This window comes from Glycine max, chromosome 10 (genome assembly GCF_000004515.6).
Source record: "Glycine max cultivar Williams 82 chromosome 10, Glycine_max_v4.0, whole genome shotgun sequence".
Classification (NCBI taxonomy): domain Eukaryota; kingdom Viridiplantae; phylum Streptophyta; class Magnoliopsida; order Fabales; family Fabaceae; genus Glycine; species Glycine max.
In genome coordinates, this window is record NC_038246.2 from 10,070,761 (window position 1) to 10,088,391 (window position 17,631).

General features: G+C 36.9%; 1 pseudogene; it reads right to left on the reverse strand.

Moving 5' to 3' along the window:
- Positions 1-5,520: 5,520 nt before the first annotated feature.
- LOC100795110 (putative serine/threonine-protein kinase-like protein CCR3) lies at positions 5,521-17,429 on the reverse strand (annotated as a pseudogene).
- Between the last annotated feature and the right edge of the window lie 202 nt (positions 17,430-17,631).

Below are 17,631 nucleotides of genomic sequence, written 5' to 3' on the forward strand. Positions count from 1 at the left end.
TTGAATTGCTCCATCTAAACACACTATAAAAGAATTTGAGATAATGTGAGATATGTTTGAGTAATTGGCATTCACAGAAAAAGAGAAGGGGTATGGGGCTTCGGTATCTAACTACACACGTGAAAGAAGGACCTTTCTTGTCGAAGAGAATGTGATGGGGCTCACTAAATTTGAAATGAGAGGACAAGGCAATATGGATCACAAGCTTTCTACATCCACCAGGATGTGTCATAATTGGCTATGGAGAAGTTAAATAATGCATTTTATGAAGTGGCAGACCACTGCTATAATAGAAGCTAGTGATCTCAAAGCATGAAAACACATATGAAGGGTGTTGCAAGTATATTAATATGACCAACAATCTCTTAAAGTTTAAGACTCTGGTCTCTTGTCACAATGTCAAAACGCATGCGTTGACACTCAACTTGAGTGAGTCGTTTTATCATTCCACACTACACTCATATTGCTGAAAAAAGTTGAGATGTGATGTTACCAAAATCTTAAAAAATACTAAATGAAAAAAATTGTAAGTTATACATATAATATAACATTGCTTATAACTTTTTCTTCAATTAATTAAATTTTCCTTAATTTTTGTTTTGGTGAATCAAGTATATAGCGCAACTACGGTACAAAGATATTCAAAATGTATCTTCTTTTCAATGTTTTCATGGCTAGGAGGATTTGAAAGAGTAGAGGACACAATGTTAATAGTGTCTAAATTTTTGGTCTTTAGATCATTCAATGGTTGTTTACTTGTTTATTTGCCACAGTAATTGTGTCTCATCCCTATGTATGGCTAACTTGTCAGTTTTAATTCCACCAATGATAGGTCTAGCTTTCATTAAGTTTAAAAATATTAACACATTTTATAATGGACTTAGCTTTCCCTATTCCAGATTAAAATCATAGATGTAAATTAAGAAAAATAATATGTGCTACAATTTAATTTAATTATGAAAAGTGAAGGTAAAGATTGACCTCATCACCACCTGATCATGGAGATATCCAGAGGGTGCCACTGAAAATAGATCATTTGGAGGATAACTTTACTGCTGTTGACCACAAACCAGGATGTGCAACAACAATATGAATACATGTGGTGGGAAGTGACAATAATATATCATAATATGTTGAACCTGTATGCCATGCCTATATAGTTGACTACTCAATGGGTTGACTTGCATGTAAAGTATTTAATTCCATGTTTATGTGCATCTTGAAAAAGAGGGAGCAACCCATGTAATGAGCAGGTATGGAGTATGGACTAAGTGCTAGCTCTTAATTTTGTTTCAATATGTAGTGATTCACACTAGGGCCTACCTATATATGAAAGATTGTGATAGAAGGGCGGTGCTAAAGAACACAGTTCAACTACTATTATAATAACAAAAATAAAAAACATTGTATTTCGAATAAAATTATTACCACAGAAAAATATATTTATAATAAAAAAATACATTGCATGTGTCACAGGATTGCTCATTTCACTACCCCTAATAAAAACATTGCATGTATCACAAGATTGCTCATTTCACTGCCCCTAAACATTAGTTTCTATATTTGGATGTCTATGCTTTTGTATTTGGCTTTAATTATTATAGTTTTGACCAATATTATGAAAGCGAACTCCTAATTAAACTGGTGAGGAAATTGATTCACACCTAAAAAGGTCAAACCGGCCTAATGATATGTATCTAGCTCGCCTTTTGGGTGTAGAATTAATCTTGGTTTGGGACATTCACTTAATTTTAGACCATAATGTTTATTATTAGTTTCTAACTACCCACTAAAGATGAAGTGTTAATGTGAAAGAAATAAAAAAAATTACATTTGACATTATTAAATTTGGTCCACTGGCTAAGAAGATATATATATATATATATATATATATATATATATATATATATATATATATATATATATATATATATATATATATATATATATAAAATCGGTTTACCGGGTATATCTGATCGAAATCCGGTCTTGGATATGGGCTAAGGCAGGGGTTTTAGCTGCTTATTTTTGGAGTAAAGTTTAAGATATTTTTTTATAAATATTTAGAAGGAAAAAAAAATAAGAAGATAGAATATTAAATTGAACTTCTCTAATAAGCTAAAATTAATTTATACACTTAATGTTATATAAATTCTCTTAACTTATCTAAGAGTGAAGTGCACAAGTTAATTTAACTTAACTTTGGAAGAAGTTCAAATCACTCTAGTTTCATGCTAGTATTTTCTTTCCTTGTAAGTATTTTAAGAGGAATTAATCTAACCAGAGCCTAAGTATTGTTAAATTTATTAAGCTTTTTTGTCAAGACTCGTATTTATTGCCTCTTAATATATGAGTTAGAGTATTTCTCATAATCTTATATATTAATAAATCTTTTAATTATATTAAGGAAATATAATGAGAAAAAATTACATGAAACAACTATTTATACGAACAACTGTTACATATTAGAAAATAAGAATTTGAAGTGAGAAAATTAGAATAACACGTGTATATAATTTGAAGTGAGAAAATTATGCAATCTATCTCTTATTGCAAGGGTGAACATACTCCCAGCAAGTGGGATGGATTTTCTTCTCTCTCGTGGAGGTATATCGGTACTAATGTTGCTGTCAGCGTTCACGTAAAATCCTTCTTCCATTTTATTTTTATTCAGTGTATTGTAATTTTTGTTTTTTCTTAAGAATATATAAATTTAAAAACAATATAAGTTGTTGGAGCCTTGGAGGCACTCATTTGAATGGCAAGTGGCAACCAATTATCAGTCTCCAAAAACAAAATTTAAGCCCATAGACTGTACATGTTGAACAGCCCACCATACGGAGTTGTTATTCTCACCCCAAAATTGCAATTCTCACTTCCCATGTGGGTGGCTTTTTAGTCAATTCCAAAAATATCCTTCCCACAAAAGTATGTTTCCGTGGGAAACTAATATATTGTGCATTTGTGCCTCTTACGCTATCCAATCTTTGAACCCATAGTACTTAGCAAATTTGAAATGCTTCCCTTGTTGTATTTCACTGAGATGAACACATCTTCCATATTTCTTGAATTTTGGAATATTTTCCTCATTAATTCCACCCCGAGTTATAAGTCATTTAAGTAATGCAATCTCGTGTAACAGAAGTGAAACAAATGTAGGAAAGTTGTCTGGTTAACTTCAAGATTTTTTTTTTAATTAACAAATCATTCACTAAGTGGTATTGAACTCTATCCCCTTTAGCAATATTTCATATTTGAGTCTTGTAGATGAAAAATATGGTTGGGAGTAGAGAATCCCACTAAAGATGGTAATTAGGTTCCTAACAAAAATTAATCATTAGTAGGGATGACAAAATGGATAGGTTGAATTAGCCCAGCCCGATCCATCGGGCCAAGTGTGAAAAATGGATCAAGTCAGACCGGTCCATATTTTATATAACCTATTTTTTGAAGTGCAACTAGGCCCAATGACTCTTCGGGCCTATCCATTTAGTTTTTTTTGTCTAAATTTATACAAATTCAAAGAAAAAAAAATAAAAAGTAAAAAAATATTGGACCAACATAGGCATGGTTGAATTTGAGCCTATATTTTCCAAGTCCAGCCTGGCTTGGCAGACCCATCGAGTTGACCCAAATAGGCCTGATTCTATCTGGGCCAACATTTTTTAAAGTCCAACTCAGCCCAACTCGATCCATTTTACTTACTCTAGTCATCCGTAAAATCGATGAATAATTCGTACCAGTAATATGATAATAAAACAAGAATTGAAGATTTTTTTATTTGTTTTAAAAAGCAAGAGGCATAGATTATAATACAAGTGAATGATATGCTACAGCATGAAATCTAGTTAACCTAGAGTACCCCAAAATATAATGTAAGAACCCAAAGAAGCCCATCTAAACACAACACCACATCAATATACATGATAGCTCTAGAATTAATCAAATGTGATAACACTATTAGAAGTATGTACATGCTGTAGGAAGCCAACCAGAATAGTATTTGTAGCAACTCCACCAAGATTGATTTGACAAAGGCTCCATTTTGTGCTAGAAGCAAAAAAGTCTTCTTCTGCATAGGCTTTTTGTGACTGTATTCAAACTGTGGACTAATGAAAGATCATTTTTCTTGCATCACGACACTACTCCACTCTAATATGCTTCACCCCATCACACCATGGTTACAAAAACACAAGCTCCAATATACTCACATCACATTCCGAGATTTTTGATCTGTAGATTTTAAATTAAACTGATTCTAGTCACATGGTTTCTTGATATGAACCCATATGCTGACAGAGTAGTATGCAATATATCTCCTTTTACCAAAACCATACCATTGTATGCAAAAACATTACATTGAAGAGAAAAAGATGTGCTAACACAAGTTGTTAGCCAACATTATTAAAAATAATCTGTTATGACAAGAATCAGGGACACGTGTGATGGTATCCATAGGGCAGTCAGTAACAGTAAATTGATAATCGATAAGCATATATATCAAGTGTAAGCTTCTATGTTATATCTCTATTATAACCATATAAATTGAACCTTGAATGCCATTCAGGCCGTAACATGGAATTGTAAAGCAAAAACACACCATGCACTTGTTATGCATAGCTGATATCCACTAATTCCCTTCTTCAGCACACGGGAAAACCTCCACCCTCCTTATCCTTCACATAGCTAGCAAAATTAAGTTATCTTTGGCGGGAATCTTGTCTAGTATTAACTTCTAAATTAGTGTCGAAGTCTTCAAAGGAGTAGGCACTTTCCATATCTTGTAAAAAGCCTTTGTCTCCGTAACGCCATTCTTCATAATAATCCTGTAAGCATCAGGAAATGAAAATTGCGACGGACAAAATGAAAATTGACAAAAATTACTAGATGCTTATATACTCACATGCATCAGGAATTAATGATACTTTAACCTGTCATGCCATGTGTTATGTAAACCAAATAGTGTAAGAGATTCATTTTTCTGCTTGACCGTTGGGAATTTTGCGAAATTTTACAATCTACAATAGAACTGCATAATGTTAGATTAGATTATTATACCCATATAATATATTAGAAAGAATTAATAAAAATATGAAATTCAGAAAAAAAAATTTACAAAATTTTCAATATTTTTCACCCCTGGGGCCCTGGCCTTTTCCCGAGGTTGGACTAATTTATGTTTAAAGTAAAACAAGAATGAGCTAATATATTTCTGTCTATTTCACACTCGTATATACAACAAGGAAGAAACAGAGCTATAGAATTGGTTTCAATACTACTTACACACGCAAAACAATGTACAACATATGCTTCTTTATAAGAAATATTTCTAAGAAACTACTACTATTACATAAATTTTGAGAACCCACAAAAGTAATTAAACTTTGGGTGACATGGACTGCAGCTGTATAGTACAATTATGCAGTAATTGCAACCAGCTTTTCTTAATATAAGAAAAAATAATTATTGGTTTTCTTCTTAGTATATCACTCTGAAACATTAGAGCCGCTGGTAATGCTATCATATACTATTATTACAAATAGCCAAAGCCCGCTCCAAATTGAGCACAATGTCAGCCATGGTAGGTATATTTTTCCCTTCCAAACTCACACAATGGACAGCAGAATAGGCCACTAACTCCACTGCCAATGCTTCATCCGGATCCGGTGGTGAGACTTTCGGATCCAAAATTTTCACCAAATCCAGAGCCAAAATAGCAGGCACTGCAAGGTCCACCACACTTAATAATGGGGTGATTCCATCTTTCGCATCCTTTAATATAGCTCTCTTTACTGTTAAAAGTTCAATAATTACAACTCCGAACCCATACACATCATTCTTTGCTGTCAACACATTTAGACCATCGCAGTGCTCCGGATCAATGTATCCAATTGATCCAACTGGATCCCGATGCCTCGGTCGACGACCCAAAATCAGATACTCTTGCTGTCCAAGTGGCTGTTGGGAAAATTATACAAAATTTTCTATGATCAGATTTGTAACAAACAAAATATATGCTAATATTTGCACAAACCTAATTGATAAGTGAGTTCAACCAATTATATCTACCCTTCAGGCTGCTACAGATATTTTATTGTAAAAAAAGAAAATTATAAACAAGTGTTTACAAATAGTCATTCAACTAGGGTTATACAAAAAATATAAAAATAAGTATTTTCTCTTTTTTTTTTCTTTTCTTGAAGTTAGAATATTTATGAAAGTAAATAGATAACATATTTGTATAATTTCTCCTTCACTTATTTAACTTTGTTATTTCTTTTATTGTTTTTCTTGAATTTCACTCAAGTAAAACATTATACACTTCCCTTTATTTAGCGTTTGATAATTTCCAACACTGGCATCAAGAAGAATGTTGGAAGACTTGATATCTTGGTGAATATGTGGAATAGTATTATAGATATGAAGATATTCTATTCCTCGGGAAGAATCCAAAGCAATCTTGATCCTCATTTTCCACGAATTCAACACACTACTACCGTTGTCCACATTGTTGTTGACATGCAAATGATCATACAACGACCCATTCTTCATGAACTCATACACAAAGAGACTCTCATTTTTCTCTTGACAGTACCCAACCTGATGAGGACATGACCAAGAGCAAGTGCAAGAATCCACTTGAAGGACTTGGAGGACCTATGACAAGGGCTAGAGCAAGGAAAGCCAAGGAAGCTCTTCAACAAGTGCTGTCCATACTATTTGAATACAAGTCCAAGTTTCAAGGAGAAAAGTCCAAGGTTGTGAGTTGTATCATGGCCCAAATGAAGGAGAACTAAATGACACCACTTTGTCTCAATTTTAGAGTGTTTAGTTTGTCTAAATAATGGCCTAATCCTTGTAAATTTGGTTGACCAAAAATATGTTTTGGGTTAATCAACTAAAAGGGATTTAGTTAGGTTTAGTTCAAGTTGTAATAAGGGCCCAATTGGCAACCTAGGCATCAGCCTTTTGGGAGACCAAATGGTGGCTAACTTGATGGCTGTTGGGGGTGGCTTTTGATTGCCACAATTTCATTTACACTCAACTATTAAGTTCTTTTAATTCCCTAGGTTAATGGCATTAAGTTCTTTTAATTCTAGGTTAGTGGATCATTACTAAAATCTGATGTAAAGCTTCTATATAAGTTGAACCCTTTTATCAATAAGACAAGTTGAGTTTTATTCAGAAAAATTAGAGTTTATCTTTTTTATCTTAGTGAGAGTGATTCTCCTAAGTTCTTGAGTGATTCAAGAATACCCTGGCTATATCAAAGGTCTTTCACATCCTTTGTGTGTTGCCCTTGCCGGAAAGAGTGATTCTTTCCTTCCACCATTTCATCTTCAACCTTGTTCTTTCAAACCACAATTCCAGAAAATCCACTTCTGCCCAAAATTATCTCATGGCCATAACTCCCATTTTACGTGCTCAAATTAAGTGATTCCTGAGCCTAAATTGAATTTCAAAACGAGATCTTTCACCTCGTTTTGGAATCACCTCATTTGGAGCCCTGTAGCTTGAGTTATTTCCATTTCTATATTTCTGTCCAGCCACCACTTAACCTACGTTTTATCATCTCATTCTTCCATTTTATGCCAAGAACCACCTTATTAAGGCCCACGAAATTAGCCATTGCCCAACCCTTAAATCTTGCCAATTTTCCATCATTTCCTTAATCAATTGTCGCATTTTCCATCAAGGTTTAATCCTAGATGATCCTAAGTCAGTCTTTGTGCAATGAAGGTTCATATCACAACCACCCCAACTAAGTGCTTGTGGTGTAAAAGGCCAGACAAGATGGCAAATTCAAACTTAACTGGATCCATTCCCTGTGATCGAGCACCACCTCTCTATATTGCGACCTCGCGATCATCAACAAGGTTGACTCTGTACACAACACCAAAGCTTCCCGCACCAATCTTGTTGTGCCGTGAGAAATTGTCGATGGCTGCTTTCAACTCAGCCGGGGTGAATAATCGTCCACCAACATGTCCAGTCACATTCGACACCCTTTGTGACAATCATGCAGAAACAATCCTTGTGTCCTCTACGGAAGCAAAACCATGGGCAAGAGATGCTTCAAAATTTGAGGCAGTCCTATTACTTCTTATTGTGTTGTCCATCGCCAAAGAAAAACCATGGACAAGGAATGTTTTAAAAGTTGATGCAGTCCCGCTCCTTATCACGCTGCCCACTACTGAAGCAAAACCATGGACAGGGAAAGTTCCAAAATTTGATGTAGTCCCAGTACTATTGCTTATGGCATTGTCCACTATGAAAGAAATTCTTTGGATAAGCGATGCTCCGAAATTTGGTGGAGTCCTACTCCTTATCGTACTGTCCATTGCCTGATAAAACCTGTTGCATCAACTCTGATATCACTCGTGTCAATGCTCTCAATTTCTTTATCCATTTGATTTGCAAAGTGAAACTATGTATCTGCTTTGGTCGAGGCTTGGAGATTTACTTCTCCCTCACACAGTTACACAAATTGCTGCAACAATATTTTATTTAGATGGAACTTCATAATGCCAAATCATATTAAAAAGTGACGTTGGTGAAAACAATTATAAATGGCATTACTATGCTAAACAATTTTTGCAACAACTCCAAGAAACTAGAGAAAACCAGCAGTGGTGCATTGAAGATAACGACTATTAACGAGTAATGGTTGACAGTCGGCACCGTACGTCTTTTTGTTGTTTTTGTTTTTGTAGAAGCAAGCTTCATGATGATGAATAAAGTTGATTCAAGTAGTTTTGATGATGACAAAGATGATGACAAAAAGCCCAAAGAATGATTTCAAGATTGAGTCAACAAGTTCAAGATCAATATTAATTTCAAGAAATCAAGAAGATTCAAGAATCAAGAGAAGTTTGATTTCAAGATTCAAGAGAAGAAATCAAGAAGACTTCACAAGGGAAGTATTGAAAAGATTTTTCAAAAAACAAACATAGCACAATTTTGTTTTTCAAAAGAATTTTTCTCAAAATTTTCTAAGTTACCAGAGTTTTTACTCTCTGGTAATCGATTACCAGTGGCAAAGTTTGATTTCAAAAGCTTTTAACTGAATTTGAAACGTTCCAATTGTTTTTTAAATGGTGTAATCGATTACAATATATTGGTAATCGATTACCAGTGTATCTGAACGTTGAAATTCAAATTCAATTGTGAAGAGTCACATCTTTTCATAAAATGCTTTGTGTAATCGATTACATGGTTTTGGTAATCGATTACCAGTGACAAGTTTTGAATAAAAATCAAGAGATGTAACTCTTCCAATGGTTTTCTTAAGATTTTCTCAAGGTTATAACTCTTCCAATGGTTTTCTTGACCAAACATGAAGAGTCTATAAAAGCAAGACCTTGACTTGCATTTTATGTACTTGATATAACTTTTTTCACAACTTTTTGAACATCTTCTTAAACTTCTTCTTCTTCTTCTTTTGCCAAAAGCTTTCTAAGATTTCTGGTTTCCAAACCTTGTTCTTTCACAGAAAACAAAAGTGTGTTATTCATCTTTTTCATTTTCTTCTCACTTTGCCAAAAAGAATTCGACAAGGACTAACCGCCTAAATTCTTTTTGTGTCTCTCTTCTCCCTTTTCCAAAAGAAAAAAGGACTAATCGCCTGAATTCTTTTGTGTCTCCCTTCTCCCTTTTCAAAGAATTCAAAATGTCACAGTCTGAGAATTTTTTTGATTCTTCACTTTCCTTTAAACAAAAGATTTCAAAGGACTTACCGCCTGAGATATCTTTTGTTTCCCCTTCACAAAGTTTCAAAGGACTAACCGCCTGAGAACTTTGTCTTAACACATTGGAGGGTACATCCTTTGTGGTACAAGTAGAGGGTACATCTACATGGATTGTTGTAACTGAGAACAAGAGAGGGTACATCTCTTGTGGATCAGGTCAAGTGGAGGGTACATCCACTTGGTTGTTCAAAGAGAACAAGGGAGGGTACATCCCTTGTGGATCTTTGCTTGTAAAGGCTTTTACAAGGTTGAAAAGAAATCTCAAGGACCGCAGGTCGCTTAGGGACTGGATGTAGGCATGGGTTGTTGCCGAATCAATATAAATTCTTGTATTTGTCTTCTTCTTCCCTAGACTCTTTAATTTCTGTTGTGCACTTTAATTATCGCTTTTACTTTTGATTAAGTTTCTATTTCTGTTCTTTACTTTCTTAACATTATAGTAAAAGCCTAATTGAATCTAGTAACACTAAGAAGGATAGATTTTTAATTAGTAAAGGTTCATTAATAATTAATTCAACCCCCCCTTCTTAATTATTCCGAGGCCACTTGATCCAGCAGTTTTTCTAGAAAACATTGGTGCATCGTTATCAAAGAATTATTGAAGAATTCAGAATACTAGCGGGTTTCATGAATATAGAGAATCAACAAGGCCAAGGCAACTTGCAAAACATACATCCTGGTCCATTGATATGAACCTCCTTTGACAATCCTTTAGCATAGATCATTGCCACTAACTTTGATTGCTTCCTAGCTAACCCCAACCTACTGGAACTTAATCATTGAATGTCTCTGTGAAACTGATAGGACGACTAGGCTGCGACCCAAGAGAACCACCCAAAGGCTCAAGCACCTCAATGATGACATGTCCGAATAGGACTATGTTTGTTAGAAAAGTTATTATATGCACATTTTAACAATTATGTTATACTTGCACGTTTAACAATTCTGTTATGCACATTTCCATAATGGAAGATTCTGTATCGATAAATTAGGACCAACCAATGTTTTGGTCGTAAGGTTGTTAAATAGGGATGGAATGTAATGAATAAGGGGGAACAAAATTGCCTAATAGAGGTGCTTTGGCCTCGAACACAAGGATATTCATTCATCCCTATCAACTTGGTCTGACCTGCCCTTCCTGGTCACCATGGCTGACCACTAGACACTGTCCAAAATTGCCACAGACCGTCTGGAGGAAGCCATGATCTGCCTCACACAGAACCAATCTTCCCCCATTGACGCCCAAAACGAGCTCATTCTCAAAATGGACGCCATTCTTGACCATCTATACTCTCTTTAGCTCTAACCTGTCCAGGCCCCACCACCACCACTCACACCTCACATGCCCCTCATAAAACTTGAGGTTTGCCAATTCTTTGATTACCACAATACCCTAGATCAAGAGCAGATCATTGTAGCATCATTCTATATGGACAACCCAACATTGAACTAGTTCCAGTGGATGTTCTGGAATGGTCACATCTCTTCCTGGTTTACTTTTTGCAAGCTCTTGAAACTTGCTTTGCCCTGATGTTTTATGATGATCCAAAGGATGCATTGTTTAAACTCACTCAAAAGGGCTCCATTAACTAGTACCTTAATGAATTTGAACGTTTAGCAAACCAGATTGTTGGCCTACCCTCATCTTTCCTTCTCATCTGCTTTATTTATGGTCTTGTATATGAAATTCGTCGAGAAGGCTAGGCCTTGTAACCCTTATCCCTGCCTCAGGCTATCTTTTTAGCCAAACTGGAGGATGATAAGCTCGAAGACCATTGTCGAAGTTATCGTGGTAAATCACTTTCCCCTAGCCAGGTGCCTATGGTGCCCCTAACCCTTTCTTCCCAACAACCACCTCCTTCCTTGTCCCCACCTCCACACAAAACCCAATTTAAGAGGTTGAGCCCTAACGAAATGGCTGCCAAACAGGAGAAGGGACTCTGCTATAATTGTGAGGATAAATGGAATCCAAATCACAGGTGTAGGGCATATTTCTTCTTGTTAATTGCAGAGGATGAGGACACTCCCATTGAGCACCTTGCCCAGTCTCCCACTACTGAACCAGATCCACTGCCCACCCATCACAAATTAGCTTCATTGCCCTTTCAGGGACACCGGCCTTAGAATCCTTCCGACTCTACGGTCAGGTGCGCAGCTCACGCGTTACTGTTTTGATTGATGGCAGCAATACTCATAATTTAATTCAAACTCATGTAGCTAAATTCCTTGCTTTACCGACGGAGTCCACTTCCGCTCTGCAAGTGATGGTGGGAAATGGAACCGTTCTTCCTTGCAACCAACTATGCCCCAATATCGTCCTGTGCCTTCATGGGTGTCCATTCATTGTTGATCTTCATGTCCTTCCCATTAGTGGTGTGGACATTGTTCTTGGTATCCAGTGTCTTAAACAATTGGGACCTATCATCACGGATTATGATGCCTTGACGATGATGTTCGTCCATGCTAGTAACTTTGTCACTCTTTGAGCGGAAGCTCCTACAGTTCCCGAGGATGTTTCATATCACTAGGTCAAACGCCTCCTCCAAACCCATTCTACCTCTGCTTTCTACCATATCACCACTTCACCCCATTATCTTCTTTCTACCACGCCTCCTCTCAGACACTCGTTACCCGACATCAAAGTCATTCTTAACAAATACTTTACCTTTTCCCAAAAACCTACACTTCTTCCCCCACCCAGGAACATGACCCACCAAATACACCTTTTGTGAAACATCGAACCTGTGAATGTGTGCCCATACCATTATCCTTATTTTTAGAAAGGGGAGATCGAGAAACAAGTTGTGGAAATGTTATCCGTTGGTTTAATCAAAATGAGCCACAACCTATTATCCTCACCGGTGTTATTAGTTAAGAAGAAGGATGGTATCTAGTGTCTTTGCGTTGATTATCAGGCTTTGAACTCTATAACGGTGAAGAACCATTTTCCTATGCCTACTATCGATGAGCTCTTGGAAGAACTAAGCAATGCTTCCTGGTTTTCTAAACTTGATTTGCGGCAAGGTTTTCACCAAATTCTGATGGATGAAAATGACACTCTGAAGATCGCCTTTCACACACACCAAGGCCATTATGAATATCGTGTAATGCCATTCAGACTTTGCAATGCTCCATCCACATTCCAGGAAACAATGAATGAGCTCCTTAAACCATTCCTTTGCAAGTTTGATGCGGTCTTCTTCGACGACATCTTGGTTTACAGTCCCTCATTCGCTACTCATCTTTACCATTTGCAATGCGTCTTTGAAACTTTGATAGCTGCACAGTCTTTTCTTAAAGCTTCCAAATGTTTATTTGCCCAACAACAATTAGAGTATCTGGGCAACATTGTTTCACACAACAATGTGGCACCTGACCCCTCCAAGATTCAGGCTATGGTGGAGTGGCTGGTTCCTACCACTGTCTGATCCTTACGTGGGTTTTTGGTTTTGACAGGGTTGTACAGAAAATTCATTCAAGGGTATGCTTCTATAGCATTGCCTCTTACTACATTACTACAAAAGGAAAATTTTCATTTGACCACAGAGGCTCAATTCATGTTTGATAATCTCAAATGTGCCATGACCCAAGCTTTAGTGCTGGCTCTACTGGATTTCTCTGTGCCTTTCACGCTCGAGACTGATGCTTTAGGCCTAGCCATGGGGGTTGTCCTTATGCAATGAGGCCACCCGATAGCCTTTTTCAACAAAACCTTTTGCCCCCGCTTACAACGAGCTTCGACATACGCTTGTGAACCATGCCATTATGACGACCATCCACAAATAGAGGCAATATTTATTGGGACACTCCTTTGTGATACTCACGAATCACAAAAGCCTAAAGGAACTCATGAGCCAAGTGATTCAAACTCCAGAACAACAGGTGTATTTGTATAAGTTGTTGGAGTACGATTACTCTATCCAGTACAAGAGCAAGAAGTCCAACATAGTTGCGGATGCATTATCACGAGTTCTAGAATCTAAGCCAAGTCATTGCTTCATTTTGTCTATGCCTAATTTCATTTTTTGGAAGCTCTATGCAAAGCTCTACAGGCTAGTGATACCTTCAAAGCATTGGCTCAGCAGGTTCAAACAGACTCTTCTTCCCAACCAGACTTCAAGCTACACAATGGCTTACTATTATTCCAAGGGAAAATTTGGTTGGACTCCCTCAATTCCTTTTGGTCTTTTTCAATGGAAGAATATCATCCCACACCCTTGGGAGGTCACATGGGCTTTGCCAAAACTTTGCATCAACTTCAGCAGAACTTTTATTGGCCTGATATGCGTAAGGAGGTGCAACAATTTGTTTAACAATGCATCACCTGTCAGCAACCCAAATACGAGACAAAAAGTTCGGCTGGTTTGCTCCAGCCCCTCCTTGTCCCTTCTTCTATTTGGGAAGACTTATCATTGGATTTCATTATAAGCCTCCCACAGTCCCATGGATACACTACCATCTTGGTGGTCGTTGATCACTTCTCGAAGGGGGCAGACTTTAGCGCCTTACACTCCCACTTTACTACTTTCAAAGTTGCCTCTCTTTTCATGGATATGATCTGTAAACTCCATGGCTTTCCAAGGAGCTTAGTCTTGAACTGGGACCAAATATTTGTGAGTCAGTTTTGGCGTGAACTATTCAAACTATGTGGAACTAAACTCTGCATAAGCACCTCTTATCATCCGGAGACAGATGGCAAAACTGAGGTCCTTAACCGTTCCTTGGAGCAACACTTTCGGTCCTTCGTTCACAATGAACCCTCTGGTTGGTCCAAATTTCTTTCGTTTGTGGAATAATTGTATAATGTGTCCATACATTCCACTACTAGCACGACACCATTCGAGGCAACATACAACAAACCTCCCCCTTCAACACCATAGTATTTGACAGGTTCATCGAAGGTGCATGTAGTGGACCAAATCCTTTCTTCACGGTAGGATATGTTGGCCACCTTGAAAAATTGCCTTTTGAAGGCTCAACAGGCAATGAAGACTCAAGCTGATAGTAAACAACGTGATGTCTCTTATAAAGTTGGTGACTTGATATATGTCAAATTAAGGCCCTATTGTCAAACCTCTGTTTCCCGTGACAGTCACCACAAGCTATCTAAGATATACTATGGACCATTTCAAGATGCATAATGTTTTCCATTGTTCCTTACTTAAACCCCACCATGGTCCTTTGGTGCTTGAGACAGACCCCTTACCTCCCAATTCCTTTGATAACCACCCACTAATTGAACCCTTGCATATCATGGACAACAAGTGGGACACAGACACTTCACCCCTTTCATTGTCGATTCTAGTACAATGGAGTAGTCTAGCACCCAAAGATACTTCTTTGGAGAAGTGGGATGATTTGAAACTGACGTTCCACCTTGAGGACAAGGTGTTTCTCCTAGTGACGGGTGATGATAAGACGACTAGGCTGCAACCCAAGAGAACCACCCACAAGCCCAAGCACCTCAATGATTAGGACAACATGTTTGTTAGAAAAGTTGTTATGTGCACATTTTAACAATTATGTTATGCTTGCACATTTTAACAATTATGTTATGCGCACTTCCATAATGGAAGATTTTGTATCAGTAAATTAGGACCAGCCAATGGTTGGCTCGTGAGGTTGTTATATAGGGATGAAATGTAATGAATAAGAGGGAACATAATTGCCTAATACTTATCCTTCTTTCCTTTTTTGGGCCTTGGCCTCAAACACAAGGATATTCATTCATCCCTATCAGGGACACACTCCAAAAGCTTTGAAGCAACAAATGTCATAGCCAAAACATATCCTTCATTTTGAAACTTGTGTTCCGCATTGAGGTATTGAACAAGGTTGCCAATAAGAAAGGGTCCAACATGCACGGGCTTATAGGAATGCGAATAAGCCTGATAAATTTGTGATCCCTAATCTCAAATATAAGGAGTATATACAATTTTTTTTTTACCTTTTTTTAACGAGCCCGTTCCTAAAATATCTGTTCATTTAGTTGACGTTTGCAATGTCTCTCTTTTATTCTTAATATTAAGTTCCAATAAATGAAATTTTAGGGAGAATAATTATTTTTTAAATGAAATTTATACAAATAAATTATGCTAACTAACTTTCTTAAGCCCAAGTTTAAGGTGATAATAACAAGTGCAAAAATGCTATAGTAGTTAGTTACTTATAATTCCTTCCTGGTTGAACCCTAGCGTACACTATTTTAAAAGAAATAATAGCAAGTGCAATGCTCAGATGAACACCCCATATTTCGACAGACAAATATTAGTATTAATTCTTATACACAATACACACTCATCGGTAATTAATGATACTTTAACCTGTCATGCCATGTTATGTAAACCAAAATATAGCGTAAATGATCCATTTTCTGCTTAGCAATTGGTAATTTTGCCACGTCTTACAATCTACAATAGTACTGCTTATTGTTAGATGATTATACCCATGTACTATATTAGAAAGAATCAAAATATGAAATTCAAAGAGAATCAGTAACAATTCACAAAAATTTCAATATTTTCACCCCTTTCCCGGGGTTGGACTATATCATGATGAAATTAAAACAAGAGCTAATACATTTCTCTCTATTACACACTCATATATACAACAAAGAAGAAAGAAAGATTTACAATTGATTTCAATACAAATAACACACAAAACAATGTACAACATAAGCTTTTATAAGAATTTTTCCTAATATATAAACTACTACTAATGCATAAATATGGAGAACCCATCATAGTAAGACAGACTTTGATGGGTCAAAATTAATTAACTTGCGACTGTGCCATACCGTGTGTGATGCAGTATTGCAAATAACTTTTCTTAATATAAGCAAATATTATTATTGGTTTTCTTAATGTACGATACTGAAACATTAGTACCACTGGAAATGCTATCATGTCTACCATTACAAATAGTCAATGCCCGCTCCAAATTGCCCACAATGTGAGCCATGGTCGGTCTATTTTGCCCTTCCAAACTCACACATGGATAGCAATATAGGCCACTAACTCCACTGTGAATGCTTCATTAACATTCGGTGGTGCAACTTTTGGATCCAAAATTTTCACCAAATCTTGAGCCAAGATAGCAGGCACTACAACGTCCACTAGACTTAATGATTGGGTTATTTCATCTTTCACGTACTTTAATATAGCTCTCTTTCCTGTCAAAAGTTCAAGAAGTACAACTCCAAACCCATACACATCACTCTTTGCCGTCAACACATTTAGACCGTCGCAGTACTTCAGATAAAGGTATCTATCCAAGTGGCATCAAGAACAATGGTGGAAGACTTGATATCTCGGTGAATATATGAAATTGTAGTATGGTTATGAAGATATTTTATTCCCATGGAAGCATCCAAAGAAATCTTGATCCTCATTTTCCACGAATTCAACATACTGCTACCCTCGTCCTTGACGTGCAAATGATCATACAACGACCTATTCTTCATGTACTCATACATCAAGAGCCTCTCATTTTTCTGTCGACAGTATGCATCTACCCCCAACCAAGTGCTTGTGGGGTAGAAGACAAGATAAGATGGCCAATTCAGACTTAATCCAACCCTTTTAGTTCAACCAGCACCACCCCCATCCTCTTGATTGCAACCTCGTGGCCATCAACAAGTTTGGCTCTATACACAACACCATAGCTTCCCATACCAATCATGTTGCAGGGCCACCTTAAGGCCCTAGCAGCCCAAACAAGGGCTTTAGGCCCCCAAGGGATTTGCTAGGGGCACCCAGCAGCATTGCTGGTGCACCCAGCAAATTTCCAAAATGGCAAAAATGCCCTTCAACCTTTTTACGAACTTTCTTCCATTGACACTCGCGGAAGAAATGTTCCGCGGGCATCCACGGAAGAACCTTCT